Genomic DNA, 18,092 nt, shown 5'->3' with positions numbered 1-18,092 from the left:
GCATCTTGCTGTGCAGTTTTGTCAATTGTCCTGATGCAACCCTCCAACCATTGCAATAAGAGGGTTCGTAATTATGATATATGCAGCAGCCCATTGTGATGCACCTCTCCCACCTTCTCTAGCTACAGAATCCTCACCCCATGATCTTTTACTATGCAGGTCTATTCGATATCACTCTGCATTATATGGTTCCCGTAGTTTAAAGATGGCTCTTGAAAGATGCCAGACGGACAGCTCTAGAGGTGAGGATCCCTTTCTCATCCAAAGAACAGCAAGCCACAGCAGCTTAAACTTCTCCATGAAAAATATGCTTCGATTCTTAGCTGAAGAGAGACTCTACAGGGACTAGACAGAACCAGCCAACAAAAGCGCCAAGTTTCACTGGGCCGTGGAGGTGGATTTGCTGATGGGAGCCTAGAAGTAGAAGGGTGGCCATTGCCAATGCAAAAAATGCCATTAACTTCATTCATTACCCTCCCAACCTGAAGGCAGATTTAGGGCCAAGAGATCTAGGCTATGCATTCAGTCAGTGATGCACAAAGCCACTTGGTCCCCTTCTTTGCTTTCTGGACACTGGTGCTACCCCTGGGGATTGGCTGGAAATGGGTGGAACGTCACTGGTTCTGCTCCATGACAGGGATTGGGACCCTCTATTTCTCTCACAACCTCTCCCAGGAATCTCATGCCAGCTCATACTTTGTAGAGCCCTGACTCTCGATTCTGGCTCACTTCACTTCGCTGTCCGAGACGCTACAAATGCTCCTTATAAACCTGTTTTAATAAGATACTGGTAACTCATAAATGGCTTCCCAATTTTAAGACCATTTTTAAAATAAAAAGGTCTTTCCAGACTGACAACATATGTGGAAGAAAAAATTAAACTTCTAAAATAAAAAATAAAAAAAAGGGAGAGAGATGGTTAAGTAGGCTGTCCATAAAAGTTTATTATTCAATTACAAGTCTCTGTGGCCTGAAGAGATGTGGCTGAAGTTCAGAGAAGTTCCTTCTGTATGTGGCAGAGGCTTAATTTTCAAAGTTTCATTAAATCTGTTGTAACCGCGTCCCATTTGGTTCTCCAGTACTCAGTGTTAGAGCCATTTTGAAAGATTAACACATGAGAGTTGTTTGGTGATGGGATTTTTGGAGTGTATCAGTATGTGAGGACTGGGTAGTAACAGAAGGAAGGAAAACTGAATATCTTTATCATTAGGGATGGCTTCTTTTCACAGGTCCTCAGTGCTTGAGAAATGAGTGGGTGGGAGAAAAAGAGGTTGCATCTATGCCTCTGAATTGTGCCCTCGAGTCTAGGGTGATAGGACATGAAACTATTTCATTGATTAGCCACCTTCTCTTGCTGCAGACTCAGTCGGGGATCAGAGGGGAGCATTAATAATTCCTTTCTTACTGTGTCAAGCAATTGGCAGAGTAAAAATATTTAGCACGACCTGCACTGTGTTATAGGAAAAGGGCACGCGTGCGCACGCACACACACACACATTCAGGCACATCCTTATTTCAAATGTTACTTGGCTAATTCCCATGCATAATTTGGCAGAAACTAGTTAGCAAAGGATCAGCAGCCTGCTGATGGTATTTAGAAGAGCTTGTGTACAAGATAAAAGGATTTGGCTTTTTGACTTAACCAAATGTCATCAGCGAGGAAGCAAACAGACCTGTTTTTCCGGAGGTAAGTACCGTGCCACCACACCGCTGTCAACAGAACTGAAAGCAAAGCCTTTTTTCTCAGTTCCCCGGGTCCTTAAGGAATTCTCCATGCCTCCCTTTGTCCACTCCTGCCAGGTCCTTGACCTGCACTTGCTTTGCTCGGCAAAGGCTTGACTCCGATTTCAACGCACAAAACCGACATGCACGGTGGGGTCGGTAGCGCACCGGAGGGAAACTTCTGCGAGCCCGCAGGTCCGTGCCCTCAGGCTCGGCCGGAACGGGCGGCTGCGCACCGCGGTCGCCGCTGCCGGGGTGTCGGCGGGCCGGCTCGGGCTGCGGGCGGCCGGGCGCGATCGCCCGCCGAGGCTGCGGCCGCCGAGCTCCGCGGCTTCCCGCTCCCGCCGGCAGCCCAGCCGCCCGGGCCGCCGCGCAACAGGCTGCGAACTTCCGCCGCCTCCCGCGGAGCGGCCCCGCGCCTTACCTGCCGGGAGCAGCCGCTCGCGCCGGCGGGCCCCGCTCCCTCGCAGCTCCGGCGGGGGCGAGGGGCGAGTCGGTGCCCGCGGAGCTGCTGCCTCCCCTCGCCCGCGCGGCTGGCTCTGGCTCTGGCCGCGGCGCGCCCCGCTCCCCTCCCTCCCTCCCGCGCCGCGCCCCGCGCCGCCCCGCGCTCCGGCTGCACTGCCGGGGAGACACCCGCCCGCGGGCTCGTTAAATACGCGCCGGCCCTTACCCCGCATGCCAGCGTGGGCAGCCCGCGCGGGGGCGCGGCGCGCCGGAGTCGGCGGCGGCACTTCGGCCCGGCGGCGGCGGGAGCCCGGCCGGCTGCAGGCGAGGCGCCGCGCCGCCCCTCAGCACCGCGCCGCGGACAGCTCCGCCCGGCCCGGGCCGCGGGAGCCGGGCGGGGCTGCGCCCGCGCCCGCCCCGGCGCCCGCCACCAGGTGGCGCTGGCCGCCGCGCGCCGCCCCCCCCGGGCCCGCGGGCAGGGGCAGGGGCCCGGGCCGGCCCGCCCAAGCCGGGCAGCGCGCCCAGCTGGGCACGGAGACCCGTTTCGGACGCCACTGCGGATCCGGGAGGCGAGGCTGCGAGCCCGCGGTGTGCACCAGCACCTGGGGGAAGAGCTCAGCCCCCCCGGGGAGCCAAGGTCCGAGGGTCACAGCCTCCTGCAGGACCGCGCTGGGCCGCACAGAAGGGAAAACTTCTTCTTCCCGCAGAAGCCTGCCAGCACCTGCTCTGGACGCTCTCAAGAAAGACCTGGATGCCCATCTTGCTGGGATCTGACTTCCGGACCCAGTGATCTCGTGAGGTCCTTTCCAGCCCCAATGTCTATGAAATCCCCTGGAGGGGGTCCCGTCCCCAAAGAGGATGGGGCTGCGGGGGCAGTACTCAGGGGGGCAGAGGACAGAACAAGGAGCGATGGGCTCAAGTTGCAGCAAGGGGAGTTTACGAATGTCCTCCCGAGGAGGGCGTGGAGCGCTGGAAAGGGTTACCCAGAGAGGTGCTGGCGTCTCCATCCCTGGAGGAGCTTAAGACTTGAGTAGGCAAAACCTTGGCTGGGATGATGTAGTTGGGAATGGTCCTGCTTGGAGCAGGGGCTTCGAGTAGCTGTGACCTTTTCTCTGAGTCTGTAAACCTGCCCCAGGGAAGCTCACAATCTGGCCCCTTGCTTTTGTCTCTGCTTCCGAAGGCACGTGGCTGGCCATCCGGGAACTTTTGGGGAGGGATGCTGGGTTTGCCATGCACACGTGCCCTGGCCATGACTACTACATGGTTCTTCTGAGCCACAGAAGAGCCTGCCAGGCCCAAAGTGGCAAGGGAAACAATTCAGACGTGGCTTTTGCAGCAGCAGACAAGGATCTGCAAAGACGAGCAGCTTCAAACAACGATTCCCAGCAGAGCTGGGCCAGTATGACACCCTGGGGTGCCTTGAGGTCCTTTCACGGGTGTGGCAGAGTGCAATACCATGCTAGGGCTGTGAGGTGTGCAAACGCCTTCACACGCTACAGCCAGACTTGTCACATAGGGGTTGGTGGTGTTCAAAACATTCTGGCCTGCCGTGGTCTTTCCGAGCGCTTTGCAACAGAAGAATTGCGCTATCGTTTTTCCCAAGTTGAAAAGACAAGTGAAAACCAAGAGCCGGCATTTTCGAGGGGCGCCTGGAGTCTAACAGGGTTCAGAGCCGCTGGTTGAGAAGCTAAGCAGCGGCACAGATTGCTTTATGGAGACGTTAAGAGATGCATGCAACACGAAACGTAAGAGCTAAGATGGGAAAGCTTCATTAGCTAAAGAAGTTCAACACAGTAACATGCCCTGGATCTTTCTTTATGAAATGTCTTTTAAAAGCTTCCTCTTAAAATGCTTTCCATTTCCCTGACTCTTCTTTCACTAGCAGATACATGGCAGAAGTCAGGGAAGAGACATGGGCAGGTTCCTGCACTTTTGCTGTGATTTACAATGTCATCTTTTTATAAAACCTCTTCTTTCCTGCCTGCTCTCACCTTCCTCTCTGCTAGCACTGGGCTGGCTGTGATTTTGAATAGCTTTTCCCCCATGACTCGGCCCCCTTTTAAATTTCAATCTCTATTAAAAAGCTAATTTGGGAGCTCTTTTTTAATGCTCCTAATTTTGTATTTTTAAATAGAAGATGAAAGTCAAAAGCAAGCAAGCTGCAAGTCAAATGCTGTAAAGAGCCATTGGTTTTCTTCCTTTTCCTTCTCTCTAAAGCATTCCTCTGGTTTTATTGCCATCAGCCTAACTGTAGCACTTCTTCACTCATGGCTAAGCTACTTTTAATGTGAACAAGCTATAAAAAAAACAGATAACACCTCCAAATTGGGAGTTACTGAATGCTATGTGGATGCATGTTTTATTTTTAAATAAAAATGACAGGCCAGTCGGAGGTAAAATACTGTTGATGGCTGCAGACAGACCGAAGGCAGGGCAAGGAGCCAGGCAGCAGTACAAGCTTTGGAAGAGAAGAATACCAATAGACTTTCTGGGGAGTTGAGGCAAGAGGGGGATACAGCCTTTGGGCAGCTATGTGATCTGAAACATTTAAGTATTTCTAGGAAAATATCACACCAAGAGGAGAAAAGACTTACCTTGCATGCTGAGGGGTAGCTAGGAGGCTGGCCCTGTGCGATGGAGGCCTTTTCACTTTCGACTGTGAGTCCAGCCCCAATCAGAAGCCATCAAACGTCACTGCCCGCTGCTCGGAGACCTTTATGACACAAAGCGGGCAGGTCCGTAATCCATCCAGTGGGACAGATGTCTGTGACAGAGAAACATTGCATCCTACTGCTGTGACTAACACCCATCCTGACGGTACACGCCATTATTTTATTGCAAAGTCAGCTCCTGCCTTGACCACATTAATGATGCCCAATTCACCAATTATCTGATAAGCACATTCCTCCTTTCTTCCAGGCTACAGCCTTCATCTGGACAAAATGTCCAGTCCGGCTGAACAGCCGGCACTTTCTCCTTCTTCAAGTTCCCTTTCAAGGCTCTCCTCTTCCATAGTGCAGACAGAGAACGCCGTACACTGCGACATTATGGTCTAAAAAGGTAAGAACGTGTATGGACAGCACCTGGCCTGCTATGCCTGTGCCGTATGTGTTACCTGGTAATGGATAGTCAAGTGGTGAGTGATGAACACTGCTTCCAATTGTTCAAGAATTGACACCTATTCTAAGTGTCAAACTGTCTCTTCCACCTCACTCTGACCTGATTTTTCATCCCCTCCATCTACCATGTTTTGTCTTTGAGCCTGTAATCTTTTTGGGGGGGAAAGACTGTTGTGCATTATATGTAGACTGAAGTTCCTTTCTGGGATGGATCGTAATCAAACTCAGAAATCGGTCCTCAACTTTCCAGGAGATATGCAAACTCCACACCAATGTGGTGGTTCTTCAAGGTGTATCCTACATGATATATGAAATCATTGCCCCATCAATCAAGGCAACAATAATAGCTAAAAAAAGTAAATGATAGCTATGGATGTATTCGCTTTTGGTCTGAACCAAGAATGAGTTCTTGGGGACATATCTGTAATGTGCAATCTGCTCTTGTACTCAGTTACTTGAAAAATAATCTACCCTGGCTACTTAAAAAGAAACAATCTGATTGAATTCCCCACAGATGCTCTACAGAGTCATACCCACCCTATGCAAAAATGCTTAACGCTTCACCCTTCTACATAATATGGACACAGGCCTCCACAAAGGTCTGCACTCATGAAATCGCAGCATTGTGGAAGCAAGCATTCAGCTTTCTTTTCAGGGCCTTGTTATAACCTTCATCAACCACCATATGACTGCCTGATGGCTGTTTGCAGAGCTGCATATCAATTACATCTGATCTGATGAGCAGGTTTCCATGAATTATTTCTTCTGTGAACATGAAGAGAGGGCTGGCCAGTCGGATATATGCTTTACACCATTACCTATTCTCCCATTGCCAGCAGGCATCTGGAAGTAAACATGGAAGCTGTTTAAAATGCTGTAAAAAGACAAGCCACTAAGAATGATGAGAACATCGCCACTAATCTAGAGAGCATGTCATCACAGCTTGGTGAAGCAAATCGATGAACAAGATAAGCAGGGGGAAGAGATGCTGCCATTTCTGGTAAATCAATAGAGCTGAGATTTTCAAAGCTGCCCAAAGGGCTCCCAGGCTGGCACTGCAAAGATGTCTAAGGGAATTAAGCACCTCTTCTTGCTCAGTTTCAGTGGGGGCTAATGCCCTTAATCCTAAAGGGAAATTTGATAGAAGCCTATTAGAAAGCGGGTGTCCACATCTCAGCAGATTTGAATGTATCAGATGTAAAAATACCTTTCATAGGTGCTGCGCATACAACCGTGGGATCCAGCACTTCTGTGCAGAAGGTATGCATCGCCATGTCCAGTTTAGAGGTGGCTGGATCCGCACACGGATGTGTTATGTTGCATCTTTCCTACTTGATTGTGAATTATAGTTCCAAAGTCCTGATGCCTAGTGCCAATCCCTAACTGCTACGCCCCACTGCCTCTGCATTGCAAAATATGTCTCATTAAGCAGTTTTATCAGACTCTTCCAGTTTGGTCTAGAAAAAGACAGCTTTTTTAAAATAAGTGATTAGTCATTAATGGTGGCTTGTTGGCCTGAGGCAGAGAGACAGAAATCCTGTATCTATCTACCTCAGGATAAAACCCAGGTTGCTGAGTAATTTTGGTGCAAATTACTTAATCTTGCTGTGTCTCAGTTTAACTGTCTATAAAATGGGCATAATAATACTTCTTTCTTCACCAGGACAGGTCAGCAGTCGGAATGAATGAACCAGCATTTGCTGAAGAGCTGAAAAGCCTTTCAGAAGGGAAACAACTATAACTGGGATGAAATTTAAATGATGTCACCTGTCTTTCTAGGAAAGGAGGAATGTTCATCCTTACCTATTCAATCTCATTTGTATTCCTTTTTATTTGTGGCGGGGTGTTCCAAAAAAGTATATTGTACACAGTTCATTTGCCATTTAACTATGTGAGAACTCCAGCCCTGCTTTCCTATACAAAAGTTTTTGAAAGGTTAAGGGACCAGTCCTGTACTGTTAATTTATGTCTTTGTCCATTTGCCTATGTCTTTCTTAAGATGTGCCGTACGTTTCATTAGGTCGTAAGGTATTTGCTATTTGGTTTGTTAAGTCTTTATGAATGGTCTAGCTGTACCGCAAGGAAAACTGCAACCAGCAAGCACTGAATCAATCCACAAACCCAGTCGAACAATTGAAATAAACTGATATTGTTTAAGTGCTAGCATTGACTGCTGTTCATTTGATTTGTTTTGTTCTGCATTTGTATTCTACGCTTCTGTTGTTCAGTCTTGACACTGGGCGCCATTCTGCATTATTTCTGAATCTACATATCCCACAGACTTCAAGGCCATGCTGTATAAGCATTCTGCAATGGCAGTTCCAGCAAAAAGTTAGCTCGCTCGTTTGCTTAAAATTACAGCTTGCCACAATATTGCAGCTCTGTAGTCTGTTATCCTTGTATCTAGGGACTGCTGCCTGCAGTCCTGATGAATCAGTCTTCCAGCAAATAGGGAAGTCATTGGTGAGCCCACACATGACTGAGGAGGCTGATTTGAGATTCACATGTTTGACTGCAGACATGGCCAGTGGTTCAGGAGGACAGACTAGACCCTGGTGATGTGAGGTTACAGCTCTTTCCCTTTGTCTCTCTTGTCTATCTGCCTCCACAGAGAGATGAGGTTGCTCAAAATGATTGATACCTTGTCTACTTCACAGCACTATCGGTGCTTGAGTCTCCCTGGTATTGATGTTAATACAGCATTTCTTCTATTTGGCCTTCAGGGTGTCCTTGAACCTATTTGCCCACCTTTAGAGCTGTGACCATCGATGAGTTAGGAGTATCGGATCTGTTTTCACAGCTGGTTGTCAGGCATCCTTATGACATGTCCTGTCCAGCGGAGTTGATGCCATATAAATGTGGTTTCAATGCTGGTGATGCGCTGACACTGATTTTTCCATCCCTCCAATTGACATGAGGGATTTTCTGAAGACATCACTGATGTTAATGTTCTCGAGCTTTCGAGTGTTTCTGATATGTCATCAAAGTTTCACATCCATGCAACCAGGCAGGGCTGACAACAGCCTGATGAGAAGTTTGGCTTGGGTCCTGGTGTCACAGTCATCAAAGACATGATTTCAGATGTCCAAAAGCAGGACTGGCAGATTTTATCCAGTGTTGAATATCAATGCCTATGCTTACTTCTTGGGAAAGGTAGGGAAATGCTCAACACTCTCTAAAGATTGCCCTCGACTTGTGATATGTAGAGGGGCAGGTTGGTTTGGGGTGTGCTGGAAAAGTTTCTTGGTTTTTGTGAAGCTGGCAGTGAATCCAAGCATTTCAGCTACTTCACAGAAGCAGTCAAGAGTGACCTGGAGCTCTTCCACTGAGTGGGCACATATAACACAATCATCAGTGCACTGACGATCAGTAATGGAGATGTTGGTTGCCTCGGATTTGGAGTGTAATCGGTTGATGTTAAAGAGATTTCCATCCATGCAATATTGGATGCTGACTCCAGATGGTTATAATCCAGATAGTCTGATTATGCCCTCTAAGACTGTGCCAATACTTTCTTTGCCTTAGATCCAAGCTTATGAAAATGTCTGCGTAGATTAAGGAAATATCATTAATATGATTATACTAAGGAGTCAATCTCTTCAGCCTTGAACAGTTTTACGGCCTAGCGATTAGCACAGCCTGGAAGATGCATTGGCTTGAATATACCTCTGGCTCTGCCCATAACTCCTTTCAGACCTAGGCAAAGTCTAGTCAGCTCTCTGCAATTTAGTTTCCCATCTACAAAACATGCCTGGTAATATTTCCTGACCACAAATGTCTTTTGTGAGAATGTATAAATGGTTACAAAAATCTGTGAGATCCTTGGATGAAAGCTACTGTACAAAATGCAAAAGGAGTGATCTCTCTATTGATTGACTGATCTATCCAGCTAGCTAGCTGATGAGTTATCATGGTAGGACTCTTAATCAAGAAGTAAAATCCATATGGTTCATCTCCAAAAATCCATCCACCCATCCTCTACATATTCATTACTCTACAAGATAGCTAATGTGCCTCTCATCATGGTATGTAAGTAAGCATCCAACACAGATAAGTCTTAAAAGTGAATAAATGAAGGAAAGACGTGAGCAGTTGATATCTGTTGTCCTATAAATCTGATAATGCCTATCCATCATTTTCCATAAGTAAGATGCCCCCATGCCTTAGGCAGAGCAGAATGAGAAGTTCAAATATCTCGCTGGCTTGTATGTCCATCTCATGTATGTATTTTATCACTGCCAAGGCAGTGGCCCTGGAGTTGACAACACTCAGCCCCTGATCAAGGTGCTAAGAAATTTATCCTGTCTGTATATTTTCCCTTTGTGATAAAACTGACAACTCGCTACGAAACCAGTTGGATGGTAACATGGGAGCAGTCCGCAGCTAGGTGCTGCTGAATATGTTGTGATTTTCCCCAGCCCTTCTTTTGAAGCATCATACTCAGACATTTCAAGTTATATTTCATGCATCAGGTGTCAAGGCACTACACATTTTTATCCATGTTTACTGTTATTTTCTGCCTATGTTGTGATAGCACAAAGGGTCGCATCTTTGGATGAGCGCTAAGTACTCTGCATTCAGACACTAAATTACAGCCACTGCCCAACGAACCTATGATACAATAAGGTTTGCAAGCTTGAAGTATTTCGGGTAACATTGTTGTGTGAAATTCTTAAGAAGTCAGATAGTTGATCTAAATGTGCACCTTCCTGGCTATTGTGTTCACTTTTTAAGGATAGAAATGGCTTTTACCAGCTGAATTGTTTTCAGCATTGATCTAGGTATTGCATCAAGATGGGCTTTGCTATGTGCACGGAAGCAGTGTTAGAAGGTGGAAATGGGAACACGGTTTTGTGACAGTAGCAAGAACAGTCCTAGAAGCATAGGACAGTGGGGATGCTCTACCTCCATCCTTCCTATAACCATCCTCCAGGTATTTGATAACTATTATCAAATCTCCCCTCATTTCCAGACTAAGTATTCCTACTTCTTTCAGCCTGTCCTCAAAAGTCAGGTTGCCCAGGTCTCTAATACTTTTTGTAACTCTCTGCTGGACTCTAAGTCCATAGCTTTCTTGAAGTGAGGGGCCCCAAACTGGATGTGGCACTCCAAGGTGAGGCCGCATTCATGCCAAATAAAATGGGAAAATCACTCCCTTTGATTTGCAAGTGACACTCCTATTGATATAGGCCACCATTTCAGATGTTGGTTTTCAAAAGTTGAAAAACTTAACTGAAAACAGATCTTTTTTTCAATAAAAAAGAATGGTCAAAGATCAACGTTTTGTCACTTTCCACAGGAAGATGACACCATGGAATTTTGTTTTTAACAGGGTAAAAATCATGCGTTCCACAAAGAACAATTGCTCATTTTCAGGCAATTCTTTCAAAGAAGGAACTATAGGAAGGGCTGTTCTGGCCACCATTTAAAAGGAATGGGCAACTCATTAGGCTGTTTAGAAATGACACCGGGTCGAGTTGTCGCAGCACTGCAGGATTTTTGCTTTGCCCTCTAGTGAGGTTTCATAGACATTAGACATTAGGGCTGGAAGGGACCTCGGGAGATCATCGAGTCCAGCCCCCTGCCCAAAGGGCAGGAAGTCAGCTGGGGTCATAGGATCCCAGCAAGATAAGCATCCAATTTGCTCTTGAAGGTGTTCAGTGTAGGTGCTTGAACCACCTCCGCTGGCAGACTGCTCCAGACCTCGGGGGCTCGGACAGGAAAGAAATTCTTCCTTATGTCCAGCCTGAAACGGTCTTGCAGGAGTTTGTGACCGTTCGACCTCGTCATCCCTTGGGGCGCTCTGGTTCGAGGATTCAGTCTCTCTTCAGGACAGGCGGGTCTAAGGTGCTCCGTCTATGGGCTTTTCTCAGTCTGCAATTCCCTACTGGCTCTGCGTGCTCCGAATGGGCAGAGTTTTGCTTTGCGCCATCTCAGCTTTACAGCATGCTAAGTTTCCCCAGTGTGCTTGGAGATTTTCCAGCTGGAGATAAAACTCCAGGCAGCTGCATCCTGCCACTTGTTTCCAAAAGGAAAATGAAGAGGGAGCCATGGGCATCGTCCAGCAGCTCTGCCATCCAGCCAGCAGCTGCCGACTTTTCTGCTTAACTGACCTTAATGAATCAAGAGGAGATCACCCATGATAACAGAGGGAACAGACCCTTGAAGGGCGGTAGTGATACCCGATCAGTTATTTGATTTATTGTGGTCTGCTCGGCTGAGAGCGATTGTTCCCTGGGATACTCTCTTTCCTTCATTGTACGCAGTGCCACACTTCGAACATTTCTCTTCGCGCAGTAAAGCAAAGTAAAAAAATCCTGGCTTGAAACTCTGCTCAACTGCAACATCTCATCAGGGGTTGTGCTTAATTGACCATGCACTACATTATCAACATCCAAACATTTAAGTAATGAAAGTCTGGTGTTAACATTCCTGATTACAGACAGGACTGCACAAGCAGCTAGAAAAGGTCAAATTGGAAAGTGCTGCTGAAGGGAGCAGGGAACATTGGGTTGTGGAAGAGCAGATGGGTGGGTTTGCTGGGATTAGGGTCCATTAGCAGAACAAGGGCTGTGTATGCACGGAGATGTGATGTCTGCTTATGAGACAGTGGAATTTGTATTATTTGTAACTTCCCTGAAAAGCTTATTTATGCCTCCTAGAAAAATGCTTAGCCATAATCTGATCTCCTTCAAACACTGTCAGCATTTCTCTGACTGCCCCTTATTCCAGAGGATTTTAGGTAGGAATCGAATCATAGCCATGGGCAAGTGTCCATCTTCTCCCAGCTGGTTTTCCAGAGGTGCTGCACACCTACAGAGAGAAAGGAGGTCAGCCGGAGCTGCCATCATTCACCCCTCTGAGCTGTCCAAAGTAACTCCACTAGCTGTAACCACGTGGTGCAGATACTGAACCAGCTCCTCTGCTGCTGGAAGTAGGCCTGGTTTCATTGAATCCTAGAGACGTAGGCCAGTCACAGCAGCTGGAAATCTGGGCCTTACTCCATAACCAGCATCAGAATGAGACCATGAGAATAACAATGATTTAGCGCTTGTTTGGTTTCTTTGATCCTGAACTCGGTGGGCTAAACCTTGCACAACCCACATTGAGTAGGAAAGTGTTAGTGATGCACTTTTTCCAGCTGGGTAACTGAGAGATCAGATGAGTATCTAGCTTCTTTACTATCCATGCACTGGCCCCGAGTCCTTTCTCCTTCGTGCAGGGTAAATCAGCAGCAACTCTGCAGAAGCTGGTGGAAGTGCATCAGTGCAATATGAGCGAGTGGAGAATCTGAGCCATCATCCTCTTGAAGCTGGGAGCTCTGTAAATGTTTATGCTCTGTGCTCTTGTGCCGTTACTGTTGTGCTGCTTAACACTGTCCCTTTATTGTCTAATGGTCTAAGCAAAGTGGGACTTTATGTGTCCTTTTATCTCTGGCTGCTCCAGAATCAGTTTCTTTTGTAGGGTTCTGCCTCCAGCCAGTTGGGAATCCTTGCAATTATGAGTCAACCAAGGCTACAAAACACTAAACGATGCAAAGCACAAGCCGTCTGCACCACTTTGATCTCCAACTCATTGGGTTAAATAATCACCATCAAAGCAATCTGTCATTATCATTGGGAAGTTGAGAGAGCAATTAAAGGGAAACCAGGAGAAAAAAAAAGGATGAGTAATTCATCTTAAAATTATTGGATCATTTTGATGGTTATCAGAGTTGGAGTGAAGCTGAGGATTTTAACGCCCGAAACAACTCCACAATAAATTGCCATAGTGGTTCTATTGTGGCTCATAAGTAGTAAATCAGATCTATGGAACTATACATTGACTAGAAATTTAAGGACTTGTTCTCTCATTTTTTAAGTGTGCCTTTTAAATCAAGTCGACAGCCATAAAGGAAAGCAGACGGCATGCCTTGCTTCAGTCTGGGAAAATGCATGCTGCTCACTGCAAGGGAGCTTTTTCCTTCATTTTGCTGATTTCATGGTATTAGTTATGACTCTTTTTTTTCTGTCAAATGTTTGGCACGTACAGCTAACCTGATATATTAGCCTGCTTCATCCAAGGCCATGCACTATGGGTAGTCATTCACCTCTGGGCAAAATTAATGTGAAAGGCTATTGCCCTGACTCATGAGTACTTCATGTGGGTGCACAGTATGCATGGCAGGGAGGAATCAAACTCATTGCCTTTTTTTCCCACCCTCTGCTCAGCACACAAGACCATTATGCTGTAGTGCCAGCTTGTGCAGTCGAGTAGGGAGAGGAAAAAGGGGTCAGGACTGTTGAGTTCTTTTTTCTGCATCTGACTTGGACTTCCCATGACGCATTAGACAAACCACTCAACTCATTTATCGATCGCTCACGGTCAAATCACAGATGGCAACAGGGCCAGGAAGAGAGTTCTTATCTCCTTCGTTCTACCCTCTGGAGACTACAAACTCCCCAGGCTATGCTGACTGCATATGCTATAATATTTAATACAGCGGTGTTCTGTACTGTCCTTCCTTACTGCTGTGGCCACTTTACAGAGTCACACAGTGCCCATTTTACAGATTGCCACATAGCCAATAGCCAGGTACTGGGTCTTTTATTGGCTCTTGGCTGGGAATCTACACTCTTTGGCTGCCACAATACTGGGACAAAAATGTACAGTTCTCTTTGGAGACACTGAGCAACATGAAACCATTAGCAGGAAACTACCAGCACCTTTTGTAACCGACATGTAGGTAAAGCTGGTCAGAATACATGCGACATAGATGCCAGAGACAGCCAGTCTTTTCAGCCCACTGTATCATCTCTAAAACCATGGTTTCTGAGGCTCAAGTGCTGATTGCAATCCTGGTAGGAACTTCTTTCGTCTAATAAGTTGTGGATCCCAATCTCTTGTAGTCAAGGGCTTCCTGATAATTATTACTGTAAAGCCTGCATTTCTTTCCTTTGCAATGGTTTAGAGCAATAGTTTCCTTGAAGGAGACCTTCGCTGCTCCAGGCAAGTCCCACTGGTGGGAGAGCAGTCTGTTTAATTCCCAGTTCAGATTCCAGCAAGGACTGGGGACTTCTTTAAGGGCCAGGCTGGGGTATAGATAGCTACTGCAGAGTCTGTACTGGGAGCAATGAAAGCCCTGGGAATACTTTGGCTGTGAAGTGGGAGAGGAAGGCTGAAGTAGCACTGCTGGAATAAGCATGCCAGGGTAAGAGAGTCCTAGTTATAATTCTTCACTCTTCGCAACTCCTAAACGTAGCCTCGTTGCCAGGGCTTTGATCTCAATTCTCTCTTCCATCCTCAAGTTCAATGACTGCATGATTCGCAACTCTTTGGGCATGATGTGTGTAGGGGTGAATTTCTGTTACTATGGTAATGAATTTGCTCAGGAAGTGGCTCTTTCTTTCCCCCAACCAAACTTTTAATGAGGCAAGCAAAATATTGAAAATAAAAAAGAAAGGCCCCACTTCTTCTAAAACGCTGTTTTTTTTCTCCTGCTTAATTATCACATTGAGAATAAAAATAGAATAAAATCTTGCTGAAGAGGAGATGAATGCTTTGTACTGCCAGTCATGGCCCCTTTGCAATTGTCTCCACTCCACCTCCTTATACTCCCTGTCCTCTTCTTTCATGACACGGGGGGCACCGAGTCTACAGTACATAAAACCTGACGTTCTCTTGTGCTTCTGAAGAAATTTTACGCCAGATCCTTATCAACAGTAAATCAATAACGCTCTGTTTGGTCTGTGCTGATTTGTACAAGAGGAGGGGAAATAGGGTCAGGATGTGGAAGAACTGGGCCTCTGTAATGGAAGGTGTCTGCACTGTAAAAGCCCAAAATGACAAGAAAGAACACGTAAACCTTAAGAACAGTCCTTCTCCAAGAGATTAAACCAACCTAGAGAAATGAGTATCATCTGATAGACTTCTACAGAAGGGCTCATCACAGCAATAGAAAAGGTCACATTGTCCATTAGATTCTATTGCTTTTTCATATGGTGATATCACCACGTTAATTTTACCTTTATTTATTTCTACAGAAACCCCATTTTCATACACATAACAAGTTTTCTGGCACATTTAGCTTAGTTTGGGGAGAAGGATGCTGTCCGTTCAGACTTGGAATTGGGCCCTCCTAGCCGGGGCTGAACATGTTGACAAGCCTGGATGGAAGCCTGCACTGCCACTTCCTTGACTGCTGATAAATTAAACACGTCAGTCTACAAGGCAATCAATCTGGCATCTTTCACCAACAGTAAACTCACTTAGAAAAACATGGACTCACTGGGAGTTTTGCATTTATGTAATAGGAAAAACCTCAGGCACAGCTTTTGTTTCTTAGCCTGTTTCCTAATAGCAGAGAGAGATGCTTCAAATCCACTGGGCTCAAACAGAGCATCCCAGGGATAGATGCCAGCCTAAGACCCATCTATAACCCCAAGAGCCACTGCACATAAAGATATTAATAAGCCAGAACAGGTTTACATTTTCCTTTTGAAAGGGATTAAAATAATTTCACCTGCTGACAAATTGCATAACTAGAATTCATGCATAAGCTGACTTTTGAATGACTTGATCCACTAAGATCTTTACTACTGCGTATCCTTAGCTAGGTGCAGTCTCCTCACAGGGACATTTTTGTGTGTGTATGTGTGTGATTTGTTAAAGACTAACCTAGAATTCAAGTCTTAAGCCTCGGTAGAGACCTTTGATATATAAAAAGGGGTTTTATTATTACATTAACTTAAACTTGTTCGGGGCAGAAGCAGTAGCTCGCAACTTGAAAGGGAATTAAGTTAGTGTTTTTGGATCAGTTCACCATTAAATGCAGTACTTCAGGATAGGAAAATCTTCCATTCAAGCTTCCCAAGTGGCATTCTAATATAATAAAGGGCTTAGTTTGTCTGTCCTTAACACCTTTCATTAAGTGCGCGTGCACCACCAAGGTAGTGTTACCATACATCCGTGTCCTCTTTTTTAAGCCCTCTGCTCTCCATCCAGGCGGGTTTTTTTAAATCTGCTCAAATGTCCAGGACCTTCCTTTGCTCCAGGGGTAGAAGCAGGGGGAGGGTGATCAGAGGCAGCAGGGAGCACACAGGGACCTGCCTGCAGCTGTGGAGGCACAGGCCCATGTGGTGCTCCCTGCTGCCTCCCACTGTCTCCCCCTGCTCCCACCCCCGGAGCACAGCAAAACCCTGGACATTTGGTCAGGGCAGGTGGGCTGGGAGCGGGCGCGGGCGCTGCAACACGGGCAGGGGGAGGTTGCCTGTTCTCCAGGGCTGGGAAAGGGACGGGGTGGGGGGGGTTAGGGAGGCTAGGGGAACTCAGTGGCCAGGCCGGCAACACAGAGGCTGATGCGTGTGCTCGGCTTGCAGGGGCTAAACAGCCATGAGAAGCTGGGGGGCAGGGGGAGAGGGGGACGGGGCCGTGACCAGGCTTCCTGGCTGCCCCATCCCAGGGCAGGGGGTGCCACAACCTCCCCTCCTCTTCCCTGCAGCACATGCTGGGGCCGGACATGCTCTGCCACCACATGCTGACCGCTGGTCCTTTGTTCCGGCATTGATGTGCCAGGCCCTTGAAGGGGAGCACATGCAGAGTTATTTGGGGCCAAGTCGGTGTCACAGGGTGTTTGGATTGACCTCTGGGTCTCGATCAGCCCATTGCCACTTTTTAATAAAAAGTTTAGTATCGGAGCCACTGCACTCAACATTATTTTGAGGTTGAGATTCTCTTGACCAGAGGTGAATCCAGTGAGCTGAGTCTTCGCTGCACACCAAGCTTGCCGATCTGCTAAAGAGATTTTGGTATGCTGGGACATTTTGCTATTTTACCACTGTTTAATAACCTCTGCTTGCTCGCAAGACCTCCCACTTCCAAAAGAGGAGCAAAATTCTCTAGCTTGTGGTTTTGTTTTTTTATAATAAAAAAAGCCTAAACTGTACAATCATATCCATCTCCAGCCCACCCAGAAGTACAGACTGGTACAGAAGGAACACTTTAACCAGGTTACTGGAGCTGTTTTGTTAATGGGGCAGCAAAATAAGTGTTTTCCCAAGCTTCAGTTGTAACTGAGCTCCACCTAATTTAGACTGTGCAGCTGTTCAAATGAAGATAACATATGCTCTGTGCTCTAGGAGGGAGGGACTATGAGACTTTGTCTACACTGGGAAAATGCATTGTGTAAAACATGTTAATACGGGATAAGGTTAACTTTGCCCAAGTAATATATTTCTGTGTGTGTCTGCCCTTGTTCATACCAAGATCATGGGCCTAGAGCTCTGAACTGTGTAGCAGCACTGACCTGCAGACCAGTTTAAAGAAGAGAGGACTCCCAGATGGTTTGAAATTAATAACTTGTTTAAGTGACAGTTCGATACAAGACCTTGGATTCAGATTGATGCTCCACAGTGTGATCTACCTTTTCTTTGAATATCTCAGAGTGCCTAAAGGCTCAGTTTGCAATGGCTCCTTGAGGTAGGAAAGCTGCTTTTAAAACAGGAGAGGAAACGGGGATGTGGCCACCATTCCTTCACCCATATTCAAATGCTCAGCAAAAGACTGAAAAGTCTGCCTGTCCCTGTTGTTGTTAACAAGTCACAAACCCTGCAGAAAACCTGGGTCTCCTGACATTCGTCTCCAGCTGTAACCATTATACATTTCACATATATAATTATATTAAAGTATGCAGGCATTTGAGCACAAAGAATAACAGGAAAAGGAAAGGAATTCCAGCATCTTACTGTGCAAGACCTTGCAGACATCCAGGGCATTATTTGGTGGTTGCTACTGACTTCATTGGAGCCCATGTGGAGGGTACTGAAGTCC

The 18,092-nt window shown here is 46.8% G+C and overlaps 1 protein-coding gene and 1 long non-coding RNA gene across 4 annotated transcripts in view; one reads left to right on the top strand and one right to left on the bottom strand.

Moving 5' to 3' along the window:
* The window catches only part of KCND3 (potassium voltage-gated channel subfamily D member 3), a 205,217-nt gene extending 202,696 nt beyond the window's left edge, over window positions 1-2,521 (bottom strand). For all 3 annotated transcript variants that reach the window (XM_090024908.1, XM_090024909.1, XM_090024910.1), the window contains exon 1: window positions 2,393-2,521. The gene's annotated coding sequence lies outside the window, so the exon portion shown is untranslated. The remainder of the gene's footprint in view (window positions 1-2,392) is intronic.
* A 219-nt stretch (window positions 2,522-2,740) lies between these two features.
* LOC149853642 (uncharacterized) lies at window positions 2,741-7,404 on the top strand. The gene is made up of 4 exons (XR_016438832.1): window positions 2,741-4,983; window positions 5,086-5,226; window positions 6,122-6,285; window positions 6,949-7,404. It is a non-coding gene; the product is annotated as an uncharacterized LOC149853642 (long non-coding RNA).
* Window positions 7,405-18,092: the final 10,688 nt, after the last annotated feature.

This window comes from Crocodylus siamensis, chromosome 13, assembly GCF_052110815.1.
Source record: "Crocodylus siamensis isolate JL-2025a chromosome 13, ASM5211081v1, whole genome shotgun sequence".
In the NCBI taxonomy this organism is placed as follows: Eukaryota; Metazoa; Chordata; order Crocodylia; family Crocodylidae; genus Crocodylus; species Crocodylus siamensis.
The sequence above is the reverse complement of the archived record's forward strand: the minus strand, read 5'-3'. Positions and strand labels throughout refer to the sequence as shown.